Raw genomic sequence first — 25,201 nt, forward strand, 5'->3', positions numbered from 1 at the left:
ATATACTGAATATGTATTCTGTATAGTCCAAACGTTCCTGACTTGTGTAGCAATATGTAAGTTTAATAAAACAATGAAAAATAGAGAAAACAGAAAAAGACATTTGAAATAAACATAAAATAAAAACTTAAAACACAAAATGAAACATTTTATGTTTTAAGTGCATTCGGTTCGTTGGAAATGAATAAACAGGATTTTTTTGCAGATATCATTAGCAGTCTTATAGTTTATAAAGTTCTCCGCATTTCCAACATTGCCGAGCTCTTTCTAATTTGTGCCATTAAAGTCAACACTAACAGCACTAAGAAATATTACCGTTAGAAGACGTGGAAAAACAAACTTAAAACTAAAAAAGTATCCATGTCAGAATGTGCAGGAAACATAAAAATCTGCAGGCAACTGTTTGAACAGCACAAAATGGCTTTCACATCATGCTTAATTCAGATATCTAAAATTGTAATTCTGACCTCTGATAATCTGTCAAATTACAGATCCAGTGACGTCATTTGAGACATCTTGAAAGAATTTTGTCTAGTCAGAATGTAAATAAAATATCTTAAATTGCTATTCCAGATAGTCAAAATGCATTTTTAGATATCCAGAATGTAATTACGGATAGTCAGACGAATCCGAATTTATGTTAAAATGGCTTGCCATAGTGATATGTGCTTTGACAGGCCCAAAGCGGACGTGACATTGCAAGTAACCGTGATGTACTTCCTGTGGAGGTCATTCCCGCATTCTCCACGTGGAAAACACGAACTAAGAGCATTCAGTTCGGTTCAGTGAGCAATGGCTTGTTTGGGTTTCTGTGGGGAATGGTTTCTGTCAACCTGCAGCAGCAAACTCATAGCGATCCACACCAAAGAGCCCAGGTTGGACTTGAGTTAATTGTTCTTGACTTTTTGTTGTATTAGCTCTTTATATCTCTCCGTTCTTTTTGTTGGATAGCCAAAGAAAAAGAGCTGGAGTCAGTAACAGTTTCCACAGCAAAAGGTCTAATTTATTCTTGACGACCAAATATAAAGTTGTTCATCGCTGGACTCCTTCATGATGTACCACAGGAAGGGTAAAGTAACCAAAGTGCATTACAGATATCTTCTTGGGAAGGCTAACCTCTGACAATAGGCTGGATTTACACACGCACCATTTCATTGACCATATGTTAACGTCGTGGGCAGACCAGCCTCTATGGACCTTCCCACGTCCACGGGTCGCGTTTCATTGGCTGATGCCCATTTTACGTAATAGCGTGGCTACCACGTGCGTGGCCGTCTCACAAACACATGCTAATGTAGCGTCAGGCTAGCTGTAGACCGGCAGAAAGATTTCGCATCAACAGTCGAAGAAGAATGGTTCTCAATCACCAGTGGAGAATCTGTATTTATTGGCGAAAATGCGCAACACTGTAAACAGTTAGAAATGTTATGTTATTTTCTGTACAGTAAACTAAGGTTAGAAAAGGTTTTGCCTGAGGGGAGCAGCTGGGTCTACATTATTATGGTGGTTTATTATTATGGTTTTTATTATGTGTTTCTGCTGAGTCGTTTCGCAAACACTGTTATCAAGTCAACGCTAGCAGCAGTAAGAAATTTTACCGTTAGAATAACAAACTTAAAACTAAAAAAGTATCCATGTGTTAGAAGTGAAAACGATGCAGTATAAATGCATCAAAAAACACCGTTAAGCTCAGCTTGTGAGCTAACATCAACCAGTTAGCACTGTGCTCCTGCTAAATGACTGATTTCTTCTACATAATATTTCAATTATGAATTTACTTCATTTAAAAAAAAAGAGCTGAGTTGTTCAACTCGGACATAATTGTCTTTCTAACAAGAGAACTATGGAATCAACCAACTGAGCGAGTAATTCATTCCTTTGACGTTAAGCTAACATCTCTGTTAGCTTTTGTAGCTACCAGGCTCCCTCTACAATTCCTAAAAGCTTGCAAAATGAAATGTTAGGACTGAAAATAACAACATCAATGTAGTGAAGTTTCGCATGAACTTGTTAGAGATCCTCTGTTCATTGTTGTAGCTGATATTTGGTGAAATGATGCACTAATCGACTCAGAAATACTCTGCAGAGAATAAGTCCAAGTGGATAATTAATAGATAAATATCTATCTATCGATTTTATGAGTCTTGCATGTTTAAAGTTTCTCGCAAATATTAAGGCTTATCTCCATTTATATGCACACCCAGATTTTTGAAGTTGGATTTTACAGGAATATTAAAAGCAGTAGATATAGGACAGTCCTTTATTTCACATTTGTTGACATTTAATTTAAGCCTTTGAAAAGGTTTAAATCAATTAGAAAAGTTTTGGAATTTCATTCAGGCTGTTTATGAAGATGGTTGTGTTGTTGATTGTCGTTAAATTATCTGTGCTTTGCACAGATAATTTACCAAAGTGAGCATTTTGAATTCTCAATTTGGCAAATAGAAAGGAGCAAAAACAGAAAGGAAAGGTTGCACATCCTTGTTTTATACCTTTAATTCTACATTTTATGAATACCATGTGGAAGATGCACTGAAATGTTTGGGTTTTTTTGTCAAATGTTTTCATTACATTAATACATTTATTTCCAAGCCCAAATAAATCTAAAGCTTTGAACATAAATTTGTGTTCTATTATTTCAAAGGATTTATAAAAGTCTAAAAATACCAAACCTTTCTTTTCAACTAAGTGGTTACATTCAGTTAGGTTCAAAATAAGGCAAATATTATTTATAGAATGGTCTTTTATAAATCCAGACTGTCAGAATTAATTTGGGATATGCCTTTGGGCATAAATGTGTCAGGAGCTTGTAATTATTATTTAATACTGTTATAGATCATAAATGATCTTGTAGAGTTGGATCTTTTCTGGGTTTAGAAATGCGTGTGATAATACCTTGTATCATAGAGTGGGCATAATTTGTATTAGACAGTCATTTCCAATATTTCTGTAAACATTCCAACCACAAGGATGTATAAACCCAAAAATGTTTAAAAGTCACTTGTCAAGCCATCGCAGCCTGCTGCTTTGTCTTTGGATATAGCACCTAATGCTTATCTAATTCTTCTGGTAATGTCTACCTCAAATATCTGTTCATAATTATCATGTAGCGGTTTACCAGCATGAGCAGGTAAAGGCGTTTTAATATGCCAAAACAGGTAGTAAGCAGCCGTGCATTGAAACGTGCTTGGCATCACCCAGGTTCACAAAGCACCAACAAAGAATCTGCCCCAATAAGGGAGAACTTAGAGAGAACTTAAATACAGGCGGGAGATAATCAACAAACTGAAAACAGCTGATTGTGATTAGGGAAAATCACACACAAACAAAGGATAAACAAGAAAAAGCTAGCTGTCAAGGAGCAGATCTCGACAATAATTGTCATCAATTTCAGGAATCAAATTGAATATGATGCTGGTCCTCCCTTTGCAGCCTGAACAGCTTTAGCTCTTCCTTTATTGTCCTCAAGGTTTAGGAGTGTGTTTATGTGGATTTTTGACCATTCTTCCAGAAACGCATTTGTGAGGTCACATACTGATGTTGGACAAGAAGGTCTGGCTCTTAGACTCTGCTCTAATTCATCCCAAAGGTGATCTGTTGGGTCAGGACTCTGTGCCAACCAGTCAAGTTCAGCCTCACCAGTCTCTGCCATCCATGTCTATATGAACTGTGTTTTTTGTTCATTGGTGCAAAGTCATCTTGGAAGAGGAAGGGGCCAGCTCCAAACTGTTGCCACAAAGTTGGGAGCATGGAATTGTCCAAAATGTCTTGGTATGCTAAAGCATTCAGAGTTCTTTTCATTGGCACAAAGGGGCCAGGCCCAGCTCCTGACAAACAACCCTCCACCAAACTTTACACTTGGCACAAGTGTAAAGACAATACTTTACTAAATACTTGGAAAGACAAGTATCATTTTCCTGTCAACCACCAAAGCCAGATTTGTTTGGGGGAAGAGCACACATGTTCAGAACACATGTTCTGTCTGAAAACAGGATTTCATGTCGTTTGTTCTCAAACCTGAAGTCATCCATCTTGTTTGTCAGCTTATTAATGGGTTCCATTGTCGAGTTGTTGTTTTCCTAATTGCGGGACACAATTACCTTGATGGTGGTGTCCATGTTTTGATGGGCATTGGAGGAGATTTTTCTTTTGGTTAACAATGACAATGAAGTCTCCTTTGCATATTCCTGGTTGACAATTGCAGAGCACATCTTAGCGCCGTTAGCTTGGCTACAGTATCAGCTTTTTCCACTTTCATATTCGGCGTTGTTCGAAATTTGGAAAATATAAGGATTTCAGTTTTAATGATTTAAATATTTTTGGTGCTCAAAAACAGAGGTCTAAACTGCTATATCGGAATCAGTGCATAACTTATTACAGGAAGCCATCTGCCCAGATTTCCATTTTTACCAGACTCCTGTTTGCAAGTCAATCGGTAGAATGTGATGAGGTGCGTGTGTGTGAGTGTGTGTGTGTTGTTTCAGGCTTGTAGCTGGAGGACCTTGTCTTAAATTTTCTTAACAGGAGCATTAGATTATATTTGAACACCAAGTTGGTGGCGTGCATCTATAAACTTCTTGATTCAGAAGTTTTGAAGCATGTCTGGCCTTTCAGTGCTGGCGCTTTCCAGTTTTGGGTTCCCTTGATGATAGCTCCAACTTCTTCTGTTGAAATATTCATCACTGTTTTATAGACTTGTTGCGACCGGGATGGTAGGAAATTCATTTTCTGGTAAGCGTAAGTTACAGCAGCTCACAGTGTTCAGGAGTCACCACACACCTTGTCACAGTAGTGATACACCCACATTGTATCTTTGTTCTCCTCTGTCCAGTTATGTTTAGGAACTGCCAGGTGAGCTGGAAGGGTTTGACTGTAGTGCTTGTGTTGACCTTCACATTAAATCTCAGAAAGCACATAGTGATAGAAATAGTTTCTGTCTAACAGGGAAATTTGATTCAATTTATCTCACAACAATCTAAATCTAGAATATTTATTTATTTCTGCCTGAAGTTTTCCAAAGTGGATAGAAGAAACTATGGAGCTGGTGCTGTACTGTACTGCTTTCTGCTGCCAATACTTTTAAGTGATCATCATTTTATGTGTCACTATGACAGCAATGATTCAAATGTAAAACATGAACATTTCTGTGCTCTTTTGCAGAGAACCATTTGTGTTTGACTGCAGCCGTGCTCAAAAGAGGATAAAAAAAGTAAAAGATGTAAATAGCAGGTAAAGAGGGTGCTTTGGATAACCAACCATGTGTACTAATATCAGAGGTGGTGCTAATTTAATAGCCTTATGTTTTCTGTCTTCAGTGACGCATCAGAGGACACCGGAAGTGACACGGTCCTTGCTTTTGCAGCGTCTTCATCTGGAAAATTGATGGCAATAACTGATGACACCAAACGACTGATCCTGTTTCAGTGTGAACCTTCATGGCGTTGCATTAGCATCAGGTAAACATTAGAAGTTTCTGTGTTAGTTAAGTCTGTGGACAGCGATGATCTACTCCTCTGTACGCAGCTATTTTTTTTTAGGCAGTTTGCCCCATTCTTCTTTGTTTTATCAGATAGGACAGAAACTTCAAGTGAATTATTGATATTGACATGACCTTGACAAATTTTCAATATTTTGTCCTTAGCTATAAATTTACTATGTAAAATTACTGTAGTGATAACAAACATTGTGTAAAAATATATATGTATTTCCTGGATCAATACCCTATTTTATATGCCATGTGCTGCACTCATTTCCAGTTGTTCATTTTCCTGAATACATTGTGTTATTATGTATTTGTTGTTGTTTAGCTGAGCCCCATCACTGCACATTATACTGTTTGTGAAAGAATCTCTTTCCAGTTCCACGTCCGGTCCTGCCATTTCATTGTATGAGGAAAGTCATTCCAATTTTTCGATACATTTCACCATCAATACTTTGGCCTCTTTTGGTCATCCATTAAGCTTAATAAGTATTCTACAGTTTCTAGTCTATGTGCTCTGAATTTTCTTTATTCTTCTCAGATAAAGTTGTTTTCTTTGCAATGTCAGCATTGGTCTTTGTCAGATGTTGATTCATATGAACATCTGTACTTTTGAGCGTCTTACTCTGTTTTAGGAGCGATCTTGTGTGGCTTAACCTTTCTGTTACTTCTGGGTATCAGATGTCAGCGTTTCACATTATTATAATCCAGCTCAATGCCTTTTGTCTTAATAAATACTGCACCTGTTTGTTCCCTTCATTGCATGCATTCAGTGCTTTTGCACACGACCTGGGATTAATGGAAAATCCAGTGGTGACGATGTCATTTGTTCTCAAGGTCCACTAAGGTCGCTAAACTGCTTGTCCTTCCTTCTCTGCTCTTTCTACAAACAAAGCATCTTCACCTCATCAGTCAGTGCCTACATATGTTTCTGCTGTGCTTTCACATCTGACACTTCCAATTGGTGGTCAAGGGACTCTTTTTTTTAATTGATTGTCCAAAGTCATTGTCAAGGTTTGTATTTTTTTTTCTAACATTTAAATTCCAACTCGGTGTTGTGGTGACCTTCTGGTTTGGCTAGTTGGCTGCTAGTGTTGTGCTCTTGTTGTTTCTTAAATAAACAACCAATGGTAGCAGTAAAGTGATACATTTCTCTGGGCTCAATCAAAGTCCCAATCAGCAAAGATGCTCCACAATTCTCCTCTTGAAGCAAGCCCTTAAAGGCGGAGGTTGCAGAGCAGCTCTGCTGTCCGTCCCTCCCACTCCCCAAGAAAATTATGGACAACTCTGACCATCTTCTTCATGAGAATGTTTTGGGAAAACAGAGTGTCTTCAGCCAAAGGCTTCCTCGGATTCGCTATAATACAGACTGCTATTCTGGAATTAATATGTTAAAACGAGATGTAATTTCCCTTTGGGATCAATAAAGTAGTTTTAAATTTGAATGTGTTTGAATCACCCACAGGTGGGTGATTAGGAGGTGCACATCACTAGTGTTCAGCCAGGGTGAAGATGAACTGCTGGTGGCGGACAAGTCTGGAGATGTTTATTCCTTTTCTGTGGTTGAACCAGAGAAGGACGGTGAGCTGAAGATGGGTCACCTTTCGATGTTGCTTGCTGTGGTAAGAATCACGTATTATGGACAATGAGGGCTTAAGATAAGTGTTCAACATTCAACCAATCTCTATAAATATGTCCACCTATCTCCATCTTGTATGAACACTTGTGTTTAATTAGTTGTTTTTTGGTGGTGACAAAAAAATTAGGTAGCTCATCATGAAAAATTTGAATGCTGACTTATTTCTACTTCTATAATAATTTCTATAATAAGTTTTTGTACCTCAACTACTGATTTTATATCTTTACAAGAAACTGCATAAATTAGTATGGGATCATACAATTACAGATTGATAGAGCAGTATGTTTATATATATATATATATATATATTTTTTTTTTAAACAAAGCACTGATTCATTTTTTTATTTACTTTGAGCTAAGTATTACAGAACTTATATTGTGAAACAAAGTAACAAAACTTGGTTCTCTTTATTATTTGTTTGAATATTATAAATAGATTAGAATGAAAGTGAATTGAATTACCGGTATGTAAGTTTTGAGTGGCGTTTCATAAGCATTGCCATTAGATAGAATTTTTGGGGCTTAGTTTAACGTGCATCTGGTCGTCCCCAGAAACATTAAGCCTTTAAAAATGTCAGCCTCAAGCAAATTGATATACTGAATAAAAACAGAATTAAATTTGATAGCAACTTTCTTTTGGTTTGCCATCAAGGTTGAAACTTGCCTCGGCCAGCTGATTTTGCTCTGCTCTTGTCAGCTTTACTTTGAGGGTTAGTGGTTAAGTTTGAATGGGTTAAACAGGGAGTGGTGACGAACTGCTCCATTCTCTGTCTTTTAGACCATATCTGCAGATGACCGATACATCATTACAGCTGACCGTGATGAGAAGATCAGAGTGAGCCATCGCAGGTCTCCTTACAATATCCAGTCTTACTGCTTAGGCATCACCAGTGAGTACACCTACATTAAAAAAAGTAGAACTAGCTGTACTTACTAGGATAACTAATAAAACTATTTGACTGTGTAATTTCATATGAGATTTACAGTTGTGTAGGTGGATTTCTTTTTTTTAATTTAGAAAGACAGATTTCCATCTCATTCATTAATTACAGCTTTACCCATTTAAGGTCAAACATGAGGACAGAAGCAGAGAGTCCAAATGATTTTGTCCATACTGCCTCTCTGGTATTTTCTTTTACAGACTGCTACTAATTTTAGTTGTGAACGATAACAAAATTGAACATAAGTGGGGATTGCACCACCTTAAGCTATAAAAACCAAAGAACATATTTCACAAGTACAGTCAAATGAAGACACATCTACTGGGTTTTACATACTCAGTCCATTTGGTCTGAAAAACCGAATGGAGAATCTGTTACAATTCAAATATTTTGATATTTCTGGACTTGCATTTGACTATTTATGCCCATTAGTGGCATTTATTTTTTATGATTTGATGGAATGCTGTTATGGTTCAAATGTTTGTAGCATTTTTGTACCTTTTTAAAATCTGCCTCATGTTCCTTCAATTTAAATGTCTTGATTCATTGTAAAAAGAAAACTCACACGTTCTTATAAAATGTTCCTTTTGTCAACTTGGAGGGAAAAATGAATCTTTTCTATAACATAAATCTGTTCAAGCCATAAAAAACAAGATCAAGCCATTCACTGATAGTGGATGGATCTGGTTTTAGCCATTTACTTGTGACGGCTTTCTTACTGGCTGCCAGTAGTTTTTATTGGTCCATGTCTCCAACTGTAGGTTGCCCAAGTACACCGTTTCACATTTGAATGGAATGTTTACATGAAATATATTTTCAATATGTTTATGGAACTCTTCCCAATATGGTCCCCGTTTTTTTGATATCGTCTCTGAATGCGTGGAACAAAAAATTGTGTGACGTTTTTCCAGCAAAACTCCCGCCTTGTGCTTGATCTGGTTGAGACCCACTGCAGTTCTGCCCAGCCTTCTTGTGAGATTATCACCTTAATTTCCTTTTCTTATTTCCTCTTTATGTATTCTGTATTCTCATGTTTAGATAGTTGTATGGCGTTATAGAATTTAGAGATAATTCTGCTGTCTGGGCTTAAATAGTGATAGAAATACCCCCATAAAACTTGAATGACTTTTTCTCAACACCTCTTTAAAATTTCTCTTAAAATAATGTCTCACCTGCAAGTACCTGAAAAAATAATCTTTTTCCAGGCCATGATCCTTCTGTAAGGTTTCAAAACTCTGAAATATCCCTTTGTGGACAAATGAATAATAGGTAGTTAATCCTTTTGAGATCCATATCTTTAATCTATTATCATTCCAATTGAAATCCAAATCACAGGCACACCCGCCTCATTATTTTGGATCTATCTCCTATTTTGCAATTTTTAGCCAATTTCAGCAGATCCTAGAAGACTCCATAACGGATAGCTTTCTCAAATCCTGAGTTGAGAAAGCTCAAATCAGGATTGAGCTTACCTAACCCTAACCCTACCCCTAATTATCTCACTGGGACGCAGTGCCCTAAATCGTAAACATAATTTTAATAATCAAGATATTGGAATTTAATCAATCATTGCAATCATAATTGTAACAAAGCTTTTGTGGGTTTTTTTAATTAACAAAGGCATTGCATGCAAAAAATTTGCATACCTTGAATGGGGCAGTGCTATACTAAATAGTATAGTAGCTACACTTTATAGTATAGTATAATTATTATACTATAAAAAGTATAATAGCTATACTTTTTCTAGATATAGTTGAGCTATAAAAACGTATAGCTCAACATTTTTGAGCTATACATTGTGTCATAAGGTAATTCCCTCATCAAAAACAAACCTGTAATTTATTTAGTGATTTTATGCTTGTTGAAAAATCCTTGAATTTCCCTTGGCAGTAATTATGGTGTGCAAAACGCCTGGTCTCATCAAGCTTTGTGTTTTCCACAAAGCTCCTCATCTGAGCTGCAAGCCAAGCTTTTTCCTCATGGAGCAGTCCTGTCCTCCGACTTCCCCACTCACTTTAAGATTAGTGCCAGTGGAAATAAGTAAACGTCTGCTAAAATTGTGTGTCTGCTGAACTTATCATACAAACTACTTCAGTGCAACATTCCTATGAACGATGTCAAAGGTAGAGTATTGGAAAGACCGGGAGTTTCTTAACGAGACATAGGGCCAATTTCAAGGCGTTAAATTGCAAAGTCACATTGCTTTTTCTGGTTATCCATCCTTTGTCTTATGCTTATCCGGGGTCAGATGGGGGTAGCAGCCTAACTAAGAAGGCCCAGATTCCCTCTCCTCAGCCACTTGTTGCAACTCCTCCAGGGAATCCCTGCTACAGAGCCGAGTTGGGCCAGTGGAAACGCAGTCACTCCGAAATAGAGCCAAGCTTAGCAGCCGAGCCAGACTGCTGAAGTAGAGCCGGTGGAAAAGAGGCAATTGTCCCCCCAGGTGTTCTGGGTCTTATGTTAGGTCTCTGCCTGGTGGGACATGCTTGGAACATCTCACCAAGAGGCATCCTGAGCAAATGCCACCTCAACTGGCTCCCTTGAACTGTAGGAGCAGGGGCTCTGCTCTACTACTTAGGTCATGTTTCACATGCAGAAATCTTCTTTCTGTAATGACTGAAGGTAACATATCTACTTGACTGTGATGTAAAATTACATTATATTGATGGAAAATACTGGATACTGCTTGAACTTCATTGTTTTAGCATCTATTTTTTAATTAAAGCCCACAATAATTGCTACTTTGCATCAGATTTACAAAAACTTTTGAACTTTAAATAATTCAATGAATGTTATCATCAAATTTGTTTGAGCTTGGATATGAATGCAAGCAAAGCAAATCTTAACTCTGTAAATCTGTTAAATTGACATGTTTGCTCTGTGGTGGTGTGTGGAGGTGCTGTGTTAATAAAATAAAGTCGTGTCGTTCTTTCTATCAGGTTTGTCAGCACGCTAGAGATCCCAAAAAGACATCCACACTGGCTGCTGTCTGGATCAGGGGTATGTATGCATGTGTGTGTTTCCCTTTGTTAGGCTATGCACTTAGATAATCTCTTATTTGCAACACTGATAGTACATTTGGTTTTACAGACATGCACTTTCAACTGAGAGTTGTAGGAGTTATAAAAATTTGGGTGTAAAATGCATTCGTCACTTGTTTTGGATACTTGCATTTGTTTTTTTTAAACTTGTAAAAATCTGAGACCATGGATTTAATGCTGATTTTTATCATAAAGCGCTGTAAAATTGAGCCTGTGAAATCTTATATTTGCCAGGATGGAACAGTGAAGCTGTGGGAGTTTGAGTCTGGTCGCAAACTGCAAAACTGGGACCTTGGACAGCTTGAAGACAAGCTATGCTCTGATACTGCCAAAGGAAATGTAAGAAGATCAAATATTGTCTGCAAAAAAAATATGTATTGCTCATTAAATATTTTAAATCAAATACAATAGATTATCATTTATTAATGTTTTTTAAGCTACAAAGAATAAGTAAATTTTTATTTGCTAAATAATAGTTAAATGATTGTCTAATATTTTAAATCTCTGCATTCTGTCTTAGTTTATTTATTTTTTTAATTATATATAATTTTCTTTCTGCTTCACTATTGTGTACCACTTTTTGTTGGTCTTTCACATTAAATTCCACTACTTTTATCTAGGGCTGGGCGATATGAGAAAAATCTAACATCCTGATATATTTTTGCAAAATCATGATACACGATATATATTGGCATATTTTTAAATGAGCTCTATTTAAAACTATAGACCCCTTGCAGCATGACGTCACCCACGTAATTTCCCTGCCACACTTAAGTATACTCCGTATATGAAAGAAAAAGGGTAGTTGAATTATCTACATCATGACTGGATAACAAAGTCAAAAAAAGTTTTAATTAAGGAAAAAAATAAATGCGTGACAGGGAAGTATGTCAGTTGCTTGCTTGGCTTTGACAAACTTAAAATATAGGTGTGCTGTGGAATAAGGTGTGTTTTGGTTCAGCTGAAAATAAAAATGCAACAAACTGACTTTACTGATCATCTCAGTAAAGCAGGTGTTTAAATTAGCTAATCAACCACCGCTGTATTAGCTTGACTAGTAATTAAAATTTTTAGATACGACTTTGTTCACTGTCACTGATCTAATATCTGCTACACATTTACAAAACTTGGAGGCTCTATGTTGGAGATGAAAATAAATAAATGCTCTGTCTGCTCTGTGTCTCTGCTCTCAGCTCCGACACACTGAACTGTCAGCTGGTTGTAACGATCAGCCCCTCCTGTTTCAAACTCTTCTCTCATTAACATATTAGTTAGAGAGCTAAAGATGACTGAAATATTTGCTACCTTTGAGAAAAACAAAGCTAAGTCTATCAAAGCAATACATTCAGTTTTGCTAGTTTTGATTTCAAAGGCATAATGAGGCATTTTATCATGATTCAGCCAAAGTAAGAAAATAACAAACTGCAGTGTGATGTTTATTGTTCATGTGTTTCACCCTAATGAGCAGTGAAAGTAAATAAAAGGTTTCCATGTCTCTTGCTTTAAGTATTTACTTATTGGAGGGTTTTTTGTTTGTGCTGCAGAGCCACAGCTGGCTCCTCACTTCAGTGGCTCTAACAGAGTCTGTGCCATTCTGCACTGCTGCTGTTGCTCTTCCTAAATATTGGACTGAAGCATTGTTCTAACAATGGGGGGAGGAACTAAGGATTCATTCTTGTTTCTTAGATAAATGGCAGATATATTTCATTCTTTGTTTCTTTCGCCTTTTCACATTGATACTGTTTAAATACAAACATTTCTTTTGTGATTTGCTGAAGGGGCCAATTGCACACTTTTCTATTTTTTGGTATTTTTTGGAAAATATTCAATGTAGGAAAGTCATAAAATGGTTCCAAAACTTGTAACCTTAATTAATTGGATGTTCAATATAAATTGAACATCAGATGAATCATAATTAAACATACTGAGAAATTAAAAGCAGATTACTGCTTTTAACTTTGTAAGAACATCAGCCACATTTTTTTTTAATTAGCAAATGTTTTATCAGCATGTTGGGCTCATGTGATTTCTGCTCCAGAAAGGTGAAGGTCTCTGGACATCCTGAAGGTAAACACCAAATGGCAGTCAGGAAGATGGACACTGATGAGACATCCTGCAACTCGGAGGCTGCAGTTTACCAACATCTGAAAATACATTGGAATATAAGATGAATGTGCGGCGCCAGCATGCAAATCTGTCACTAAGTTATTTGCAACACCACCCTGGCTAAATTGACGCATGTATATTCGGCACTACAAGTTTTATAGTAGTTGAAAACATAAATCTGCATTATCTTACCCTGCAACATCTGGGTCACCTGCTTTCCTCCAGCTACAAGGCGGAAATCAGCTGTCCTTCTCGCCACATTTGCAGCATTCCTCCTGCTGGGCCTTTCCTAGAAATCTAAGGAATGTGTCCATGGCGCCCCCTAAAAATCTTTCAACAAAATTAGGCCCAAGCCATTCTTTGACCAACAATCATAAAATTCGGTACACGTGTCTTGACAGGACTTAAAAAAAGTTTCTTGGAGTTGTGGCCCAAACCCAACAGGAAGTCGGCCATTTTGGATCGAAGCAGTTATTATATATTTTTTGTATATGTTGTAACTCCTCCTACAAGTTGTGCGATTCAGATTTCAGAATCACTCAGCACAGTCTTGATGCAGTGAAGGTCAATAGTTATCAAAATCTTTTGTATATGAAAGCATGCGGGTGTAGAAAAGTCTCAAAATCTGCCAATTCATCATGTAAACACCAGTAACTTCCACACCCAAGATCACAGTTTTATCATGCCTTTTTATCTCAGTACTGACCAACACTGATGACTTTCAGACGGTTCATTAGTGGCATCACATGAGCCTCACCTCTTTTGAACATAAAGTCACCTGTTTTTTTTCCAGTTCTCTTCCCTTTTCTCTATCATTCATCAAATTTTGGACATGTATTTAATGACAGAACTAAATTCTTCTGTCAACACTGGCTGGTGTCTGAACCATGTGGGTGTGGCTGAATGGCGAATTCCAATTCCTTGCCTTTTACACGCCGCTGATTTTAAATCACACGTGCATCATCCAATTTGAACCAAACTGGATGCGAGTCATCTTCGTTAACCTCTAACGATGCCAAGCGGATTATTTTGGAATTTTGAGATCAATGCGCCCCCTACGTTATTGGAACAGTTATAGCTCCATGATACATTAATCAAGTTGCACCAGATTTTTCAGGCAGCACATTAATGACATCACTAAGAGAAAATACAGAAGATTGTTGGGTCACTCATCTTGCTTCTCCCTCTATGTTGTGAAATATTAAAACCATATCCACTAAGCATAGATAACTGCGGCGCTGAGCTGTGTCGGCCGCCAATGCTGCTTGCAGCTTTAATTTCTATTGATATTGATATCATTATTGTTTTGTATCAGTGACCATAAAATGGAAAATAAATGAAAAGGGCGATGTTTGCATGTCGTTAAGTTTCTGAAATATTTGTTTTTAATGAAAGATTGCTGCTTCTTTTTCTGTCGGTATACTATCAGTTCAGTCTTTAAATCTGTCTTTATTTTCCAGAACACAGCTGTGTTTCGTATCTGCAGTTCCCCAGGTGGCCATGATGTAGCTGTGTTGTGTGACGGGTGAGTGCCGGGTCCCTGGAAATCTGTTTTCTACTCACACATGCATACACAAGTGTGTCTTTCTACCTTTACAGGGCTTTGCATTGACTTTAACTCCTATTTCATTCATTTCTACAGGCTGACCCTTAAACTAACCCTAACCGTTAACATGTTTGAATTTCCTACTCCACCAAGCTGCAGTAGTGCTGGGCAGGAATTGTGCAGGGTGCAGTGGCGTAGATATAAGTTTAGGATGGACAAGTCTATCCAATCCACCATATTACGCTGGAATACGTTTCTCTAAGGATTATTTACTGCTATGAAGTCTCATGCCATACAAATAGTAAAAGTTCATAAATGCATCCTATGAGAAACGAAAATGCAGTTCTGGGGTAATTTATTATTCAACCATATTTTATAATGAATGTTGTCGTCTCCAAAGCAAGGGTTATATGCATGTCAGGTTCAAGATTTCTTTATTCTTATGTCCTGCCCCTCTTTCTTCTCCTAAAGAATTGTTGCATGTCGTATAGAAATTCTGGAGGAAGTTTGCAGCTGACATGACTGTTGAAAATGGAAAATAATTTTTCTTTGTAGCATTTACAGTCAATGTTATGGATTTTGTTGTGGCAGTGATAAGTAATCAAGTGTTTCTTTCAAATCTGCAGCTTATTACCCCAAATCAATAATAAAAGTGTTGGAATAGCAAAACAAAGCCTGGTAAATTTATGAGCTCTGGGTTACCCCAAACCCCTTGAAAGGGCTCAGATTTATGCTGTAAACTAGCTTAATTCAAATACAAAATTTACCATTTGCCATATTCATCACTATTCAATTGTATCCAAAATTACATTATTTTTGTTACATTGTGTGAAGTCTACATGATTTTTTCTTACATTCCTTCACAATCTTGTACACCAAAAGCTGAAAAAGGTTTTTTAACAGTACAAAGTCAATTCTGGAACTTGAAGGATATAGACTAGAACAGGGGCGTCAACATCCAGTCCTGGAGGGCCGGTGTCCTGCAACATTTAGATGTGCCTGAATAGAATAATTAGATCACTAGCAAGGCTCTGGAGAACTGATCTACACAAGGAGGAGGTAATTAAGCCATTTCATTCCTGTGTTTTGTACCTGTGGCACATTGAAAAACTGCAGGGCAGCGGCTCTCCAGGACTGGAGTTTGACACCCCTGGACTAGAAGTTCTGTATCTTCCCTAACCATGAACACAAGCAAAGGACCCCCACCACACTGTTCCTGAAGCACAGTTCGGACTGTCTGAACACTGGTTGCATCCTTTTATTCAACCCACTGGTGAAAATTTCAAACTTCTGAGCCTGTGGTTAGGGTTGTATGAAAGTGGACAAGCCACAGGATTGATTTGTTGCAGCAACAGACCTGCAGCTTCAAATGTCACATTACAAATCAGTTTTTTTGGAACATGTTTGTAGAGACCAAGACAGACAACAATGACAGAATTTAAGCCAAGCAATGTTTCTTGCAAAAGCACATATTGCCCAATTAGTAAGAGTCTTTTATGATTTTGACATTTGGTATGTGTTCTCAGACTGATGCACGTTTACCTTTTCACCTTGGAGCAAACCAGTGATGAGAAGCTGAGATTTCACAGTAAACTCCACTTTTTCCACCGCCCCATGGACATAGGCTTTGACATGAAAGGACAGCTTTGGGTGCTATTGGACTCCAGTGATGTTCCACTCCAAATCCACACATTCAGAAAAACTCCTGGGAGGTATGGTTGGACTCAATCTTACACACATCTAGATAAACAAATTAATAATCTTATTTTTAATATCTATTCTTCTTCTGAATGTTTATTTTATTTAATAGCAGTGAATTATGGAGTGAGGTTGTGAACCAGTCAAAGGATTGGTATTTATTTCTTATTTTGTCCAATCAGAGTTGTTGCATCGATAAGAAGCTTTTCATCAGTTTGGAAAGCAAATAATAAAGTTCAAACTTTGCATTTCATCTCCTGCTCGATCAAGAAATGCACAAGTTTGTACAACTTTGTTGCTCTTTTGACCTTTAACTGCAACAATAGAAAAAAAACAGCGTGATCATCATGACCAGCCCTGATATGCCCACATGTCTGCGTGGTTACAGCTGAGAAGTTGACATGAGAGCTTGTTCTCCGTTGGGTTTGTTCTGAAGAAGCTTTTGGTGACACGCATTGTATTCCAAATGACACCTGCAGTCTTTCCTTGTGTGACCAAACAAATCCCCTTTTGTTTAATGAAAGTCAAACTTTTTTTAAAGGAAAATTTAAAAAAAATATGAAGTAAGATTTGTAGTTTTTCACATTATGTTTGCTTCTTTTTAAAAAAAAAAAAAAAAAGCAGATAACTAGCTGTTTGTTTTATCACTGACCACCTTCCAGTTTTTATTGTATATGACAATAATTGACTCATGTAAATATGGAAATACCCAAAACAAAAGCGAATTAGGAGTGAGGAGGCAGATTTAGGGTAACCCTAAGCCTAATTGTTTGTAAAAATGAGTTAATGGCATTAAGAATGGAATGAAAAGTATAATAAAAAAGATGTAAAGGCATAAAATCAATTTATATATTTACTTCATTATACATTAAGCACTGTCCTATTAAGAATATAAAAAGACAGGTATATAAAAATAATCCATAGTTAACCAAAGGTCTGAGAAATGCCTGTAAAAGAAAGACCTACTATACAGAACATATCTAAAACAGAGAACAGAACATGCACCAGATATTTTATTCTTGTGTCTTCTATAATTAATTTGTATAATAAGATTACAATAAAAGGATATTATAAAAATAAGTTAGAGGAGAATAAAAACAATAAGGGAATCTGGAATGCATTAAAACATCATGCCAGACATACGTTACCAAACTATTTCCTCATATGATATTGAAAACTATATTGGCAAATAACTAATCAGTTTTTAGTAGAGACCAACTTTAGAGGTCGGTCTTGAGTTAGTGAAAAGTATCTCACACCCAAGGTTGAATGAAGATTTGGAAGTAGTTACAGAAAGGAATCACCACTCAATGTTTAGAAATGCTTTCAATTCAACTTTGTACATTTCCCAATCTGATGAAAAGTCATCCCAGTACTCAAAACTGACTAAACACAGCTTTGCAAACCACAGACCTGTCTCATTTTTGCTGCAATTTTCAAAAACATTTTAGAAAAACTCTAACCAATTAGAAATCTTTCTGGATAAATATAAATACTGAGAGTCAATATGGCTTTTGGGTAAATAGACAATACCGCATTAGACATATACAGACCACTTTTTTCAGTAACGCGTAATCTAACGCGTTGCTATTTCAAATCCAGGAGTCAGACTACAGTCATTTATCGAAATCACTTTGCGTTACTGTCTTCTTTTGTTATTTAATTGCATTTCTTGTATGTGTCTTGTTGAGTTACTGACGTCTTTATGCGACAAAATCAGTAACAGGAATGTAAACAATGGAGGGAAATGTGCATTGTGATGGTAGAAAAGATTTTGAGTTTTTGCCGCCAAGTCCGATCATTCAAAGCGGCTTTGGGCTTTTTTTTAAGTCTTTTTCAAATGAATGAGTTGCAGGTTGTGCCCTTTTGGGCTCGTTTTTAAACGTGAAGTTACTCATTTGGGCTTGGAAATCCCAGAATTTGTCTGTTATTAAGGTACTTTTAGTCAGGCTCTCCCTGTCCATCATTTCTCAGATGATCCGTCCTGCTGTGTCTTTGTTAATGTCAAGTTAATATGTCACCTGTGAATGACGTCGAACCATCCAGAAAATTGAAAACATCGAGATTAATCTGAACAGCGCAATAAACGTGAAAACAGCCACGAATGAACGAGTGCGTAAAGTTGAGCAACTGAATGCCATTATAATTATTAACAGTTATATAAGTGTCACAAATCTGTGAAGCAGCCATCAGAGTTGTGGAGCGGCAGGACGAGATCTGTGAGCACAGGACCGTAACACACAACCTGGAGGCTGGGGGCAGGATGGGGGCTTTAAAATCTTTAAAATCAACAGTGGGACACAAAAACACGCACAAATTACTTACGTTTTTTTTGTACTGTTGTAACCATTAAAAAAGATTCTCTTTAGTTCAACCTCATGGGTGGAGATACATTGTTGATGCTACCATTATAAAATAACTTGCAATCAAGTATTGGGAAAGATCAATATCATTTTCACAGGTGGTGTTGTTAGCAGCTGCTGAAAGTAACTAAAAAAGTTACTTTTAATGTAACTATGTGACTTTCCAAATCAAATAATCAGTAATCTAAGTTACTTTTTCAAGGAGTAATCAATAATCTGATTTAAGTTACTTTTTCAAAGTAACTACCATCACTGGTCATATATTATTCAGTAAACTAGAAAAATATTGAATCAGGGCCCTGGCATTAGATTGTGTAAAGAGTTAAGAGTTTCTATAGCAGGGCAATCACTGTCCAGAATATCTGACCCCAAATTGTTTTTGTTATGTTAATGAAATGTATAATGTATTGAAATGACTAATATTAGTTAATTTTGCAGGTGACACAAATATTTTTGCCATCACCTATTATTAACTGGAATCAGTTAGGGTTAGGGTCAGCTATTTGTACAGCTCATTTCAGCAACAAGGCATTTCAAAGTGCTTTACATCATAAACACAAAGTCATGCATCATAGAATAAACAATACATTGTTCCATATTACATTTCAAATACAATTCTAAACAGGTGTGTTTTTAGTTGAGATTTAAAGGAAGTCAGGGTTTCTGCTGTTTTACAGTTTTCTGGAAGTTTGTTCCAAATTTTTGGTGCATAGATGCTGAAAGCTGTTTCTCCTCTCTTGGTTCTGGTTCTGGGGATGCAGAGCAGAACCAGAACCAGAACCAGAACCTGAGAGTCTGTAAGGTTGATACAACAACAGCAGATCTTTGATGTATTTTGGTGCTAAACCGTTCAGTGATTTATAAACTAACAACAGTATTTTAAATCTATTCTTTGAGCTACAGGGAGCCAGTGGAGGGACTTTAAAACTGCTGTTATGTCTCTATCTTCCTGGTTTTAGTGAGGACAGGAGCAGCAGCTTCTGGATCAGCTGCAGCTGGAGGATTGATTTGTTGGACAGGCCTGTGAAGACGCTGTTACAATAATCAATGCGACTAAAGATAAACACATGGATGAGTTTCACTAGATCTCCAAACTTCTCCCAAAATTGTTCCCCAACTGAAATTTTCGGATTACAGTGGAATCATAAATGGCCGAGGCCAAACTGCTCTGGAGAACAAAACGTTATAACTTTCATATAAAAAGGTCAATTGGCTCCAAACTTGGAATGAGTGATGTGGTCATAGTCTGATGTCATCTAAGCGCTGCCCTCTCAGAACAGGAAGTGATTTATTTATTTATTTTAATTTTTTTACTTGGAAAGTTCAATCTCTGACACCCTTAACCTAATCAATATGATCTTGTGGAAAACTAGTTGGTGTCACTTGCTTTGAAGCACAAAGAATGGCACAGGTGACGCCGGTGCCATACATTTGGCTCTTAATTCCAGATATTTCACCCGAGCAGCACCAAACTCACTGTGATTGAGCCTTGTCCACCCCCCAACAGGAATGCAGTCCAATATTTGGTGGCTGTGGCTTATTTCCTCCACGGTGACCCCTAGAAATCTTTTTTTTTTAAATACCAAAAAGCCATGCCTTTAAAGGTTAACATGAAATTTGGTACACTTGTATATTTTTAAAGGCCATAAAAAAGCGTCTCTGGGAGTCATGGTCTAAACCCAACAGGAAGTTAGTCATTTTGGATCGTCCTACAGCTTGGAGATCAAAATCAGTCATCATAGTCTTGAGGCAGTGAAGGTCAAAAGTTATCAAATTACTTTTTTTAACATCAAAGTGTTTGGCCGTGGCCAAGCTTGAAATCTCGAGGCGGGTCGTGGTCCGGACCGGACCGGACCACGGACCGGACCGGACCACGAACGCTCACCGTGGTTGGTGAGCGTGACGTGACAATTGGATGATGCAGGTGAGACTGAAGAGTCTTTCAGTTTGAATTTGCACCAAGGCTTCACTTCCATATCCACCATTATCTCTGTGTTATCCCAGTGTGTTTCTGACTGCCTGCTAACTTGGCGTTGGCTTCCTCTACTCGAACTCATACACACCTGAATCTAATTCCCCTTCCTTCTCCACTGCTCAATCTGCTCCAGTGGTCGAAATTTGTGTGGTAATTATTATATCAGTTAGTTTGACACATTTTACGTGCTGTTTCGCTTTTTGTTTTCATAAACAAAAAGCCCCTCACTTTTCACAGACTCCAGTTAGTTGAAATGGTGCTATTTATAACCTTGGAGAGGACAAGAGGAGAAGGCCAAGGAGGACTGAGGAATTTCATTGGATAAGCCCAATTTCCATCAAGAAAATCAACTAATTGGCTGTCGCAGTTGATACAAATTATATTTAATATACCTTTTTTTTTTTAGGGCCACCAGAAATGAACAATATGTGCATCAGTCTGTACTCCAGATAGTCAGTCAAACTGAATTATATTTTTTTTCTGCTGAAATTGTCAACCCACCATGGTGGCGGGCGCTTTGCTCCACACCACTTTATACTTTTACCTGCATTTGGCCAGTAGTGAGTGCTAATTTCCACCCGAGTACAGTCATTGTACTATGTGTGTACCTCTGATTTTAACTAAGCTAAAACAATTATTTCCATTTCACCTGTTTAGAAAAATATAAATGTTGCTAATGCCATCTATTTCAAAACAGGCAGCTTACAATTTGTTCTTCTTCTAGTGTGACACTGAGAACAACAACCTCAGAAGAGTGACTGATATCATCAGAACGCAAAGGGGCACACCTGACAGTAAGTCCAACCTCTAACAATAGTGTGGCTAAGAAGAAGAAACAAATTTATTAACACCCTGGGACAGAGTCTGTCAATCTGCTTTTAGTGATTCTGGCTTTCTGGTTCTGGTCATAGCTCTTGTGACAGCAGGTTGTCACTGTATGTGTGAAACTGGATTGCTATATCAGCACAGATGGTCTTGTCATTTGTCTTTGCTAAGAAAAGAAAATAGTCTGTTTCATGTTAAAGAGGACAGGTTTGATTCTAATAAGTTCTTGGTTGGGAAAGTTTAGACAAAAGCCCCTTTTGTACTCAGGACCAGGCCACCTGGGTTCAACCTGGTTTCTGTGTTTGAGTATATATAATTTTACAACTTCCTGGTCTGCATGAACCTGAAGGTACACCCGATGATGCTTAATCAGATTTCTTGGTTTCAATGTTGATCTGACTGCTACACTGCAGTCTGGATTTACAAGCACCACTTCAGACTAAGTTTTGGTATCAGGGAGCATTTTTCTTGCTCCTGATCAAAAGGGGCCAAGACTCTAACAGGGGGTTTTTCCAAGCAGGGAATTTCTGCAAGATGGCTCAGGAGCACCAAGCACAAGTCCAGGTCATACATAGATAATTTAGGCTGCATTCACACTGCAGCCTGGAGTGACCCAATTCCAATTTTTTGTCAAATCCAATTTTTTTGCCAGGGCCATTCGCACTGCCGCACATATGTGACTTGTATGTCTTCTGCAGTCTGAACAAGCAACAACCTGAAAGTGTCCTGCATGCACAGGAGAGGGCGCAATAGCGTCAGCGCTCTCAGTGTTCTGCCAACCACCATCAAAGGAAGATGTGCTCAGTGTTTGTGGAAGTAAACATGGAGGCTAATGGTGAAGCATAGCTTCCATATTTCAGGTTGTTGTCCGACCGGAGCAGCATGTCAACAATTTAATCCTCATTATAGTCTGGTTGTTGCTTTTCTTCCTGCTTGCGTGTATCAGGATGCAGAATAGTGACATATGTCAATCAGTGATGTTCAGTTCGGATGAATGCGACCTGAACTTTAGGTCGCATTTTGAATCGGATACATTTTGGATACCCTCGTGGCCTGGGTCACATTCGAAAACAATCTGGACCTGTTCTGTTCAGACTGTCATGAAAAGATCAAATACAGGTCCCATTACGTCAAAAACATTAGAATTGGGTCTCTTCAGCTGCAGTGTGAACGCAGCCTTAGTTAATTTAGTAGTGTAAAGCTGAGATCTTTTTTTTTTTTCTTTGCTGAAAAGCAGGTACGGAAGCAGCCGAACAATACGGAATGAATAAGTGTCCATCATCTCTGGAGAGACTGCCTCTGATGGTTCAGCAGGAATTTTGAGACAAGACTCATCTCAATGCAAACACAAGCAGGGCTGGAAGTCAGGCTTAGTCACAGTGGTTGGGAAGGTTGGGCCTTGCAGTGTTAAAAGGCCTAAAGATTAGACCGAGCATCAAGCACCAGCTGTTTTATGGCAGCAGAGTAACACTTTATCAAATTTTCCATGTCAACTTGCAAATAATTACATTTGAATTTTTATTTTTTGTATGATTATAGGTGTTGCTTAAAGAACAGGTTTAAAATCTTTGTAGCTCCTCATTACCAGCTGCGTCCTGTGTGGTATCTTGAAATGCTTTTCCACTAGAGCACCTTCAATTGGTCCGTCTTGCCAAATTCATTTTCCATCAGCAGGTCCGGCGTCAGGTTTTTCAGATTTTCACACCTACTTCAAGATTAGAACTCGCAGGACCAGAAGTGACCTGACAGCAACCGCATTCACAGATTGACTTGTGATTCACATCACTGAAGACTCCAAACTTATAATTTAACTGTGGACTGTGGTTAAACGTGCTGTCTGCTATAAGAGAGCTACTCTGTATAGAGGAGTGTAATTATGAGTTTAATCACACTCAGCGCCAGGAACACTTTACGTTTTGGAGCAGAATTACTGATTTAGCAGAGTAGCAGCTCGTCTCTCTGAAGAACTGACAGAAAGCTGACCCCAACTGAACCATTTATCTTTTTATTACTGTCAGAGCTGCAGTTTAGTGGAGACAGTGTGAAACACCTGAACTAAATAATATTAGCTTGTGATGTGAATTTTATTAGGCCCAAGCAGCAAACGCTACAAAGTCCTATTGTTTTTATACTGTTTATTATTTTTCCTTCTAATTAAAAAACAAAACAAAAAAAAGTTCAGATGGGGATATTTGTTTACGTCTTTTGACCTAAATCTAAAAGCTTGCACATTTGGAAAAAAATAAAATACCAGAATGTCATTATATTTATATGTATAGCAAAATAATCAGCAGTCTTTATCATTATGTTTGGGCTCCTAATTAATTCCTATAAGACAAAATGAAATGTCTGGGTTCATTTGAATCCATCAGAACCAGAACCTGAAGGTTCTCCATTGCTGAGTGCTGCTGCAAACATCAGCAGAGAGTTGAGCGCAGCTGCTGCCGCTCACGTCCCACCGACGGTAGTGAGGACCAGAGAATAATGGAAAAGCTCACTACCTGCAGTAGAACCGAACCGAGCCGAACCGAGCCGCACATCAACTAGTTAGAGAGCCACTTGCTACTCAAAGAGCAGCTTTAGTTTGTTTCCAAAGCCTGCTCCTTACGGCTCAATGTTTCACGTGATTGCAGTTCAGCAAAAGATTATTAATCAGTCTTCAATTGAAATGATGTGTTCCAAAGCAGGAAAATATATATAATGTACAGTCCAGGTTGCCTTGAAGAGCAGAGTTTGAAAAACAACTCTTAAAAAGCCAAGCTTGCATGAATCCTGATCAGACGTTTCAAGTCATTTGTGGAAATAGCTGCAATGACTCGGGTTTAGTTTATCCTGTAAAATTGCATTTCACTGACACATGCTCTATTTTTCATGACAGATTTCACAAGTGTCACAAACCACTTTGAGCACCTGTATAAAGTGAGCTTTGACAACGTGTCAGTGTATCTGCAGAAAAAGCAGCAGCGGATTGAAGAGCATCAGCTGAAGAGGACAAAAGCTCAGAAAGTAAAATGCAACAAGAAGTCAAAGAAGAAACCTGATGAAGTTTTGAGTCAGCCTTCTACTGAAGTCAAGAGTAAAGAGAATCATTCAGGTTTTGTACTTTGAATGTGTGCACCTTGCCAGTTTGATTCAGTGGTTTATTTTTACTATTTAACATTAAACAAAATTAAACCTTTTTTCTGTTTGGCATAGTCATTGAAAGAAACCTGTTAGCCAGTATTAGCCACACACATTCTGTTTAATCATTATTGTATGTTTGGTGCATTTAATTGCATTTCATTTCACTCTGGGAATAATAAAGGATATTTTATTTTAAACATTTCTATGTCAAACCTCGATTCTATAATGATGCCACACTCTAAAACTTAAAAGTTCATTGGAACCAAACCAGAGTTCAGGTAAACGAGGTTTGTAGGTGAACCAGAATAAGCTTAGCATCCACACCTCCCCAAAAGAACCAGACATTCTAGTCAAATGATTTAGAACAAAATACGTTCAGGATGGAAACAAAAAAGACTCAGGTCATGCAAGATTTGGATGACAGCAGAAATGTCCTCTGACAGGAAGTCCAGAAATTTTTCAATG

General features: G+C 37.7%; 1 pseudogene; it reads left to right on the forward strand.

The window, feature by feature from the left end:
- Positions 1-733: 733 nt before the first annotated feature.
- On the forward strand, positions 734-24,935 carry LOC129353143 (tRNA (guanine-N(7)-)-methyltransferase non-catalytic subunit wdr4-like; annotated as a pseudogene).
- Positions 24,936-25,201: the final 266 nt, after the last annotated feature.

Source organism: Poeciliopsis prolifica, unplaced genomic scaffold, assembly GCF_027474105.1.
Source record: "Poeciliopsis prolifica strain line A6 unplaced genomic scaffold, Auburn_PproV2 SCAFFOLD085, whole genome shotgun sequence".
Lineage (NCBI taxonomy): Eukaryota > Metazoa > Chordata > Actinopteri > Cyprinodontiformes > Poeciliidae > Poeciliopsis > Poeciliopsis prolifica.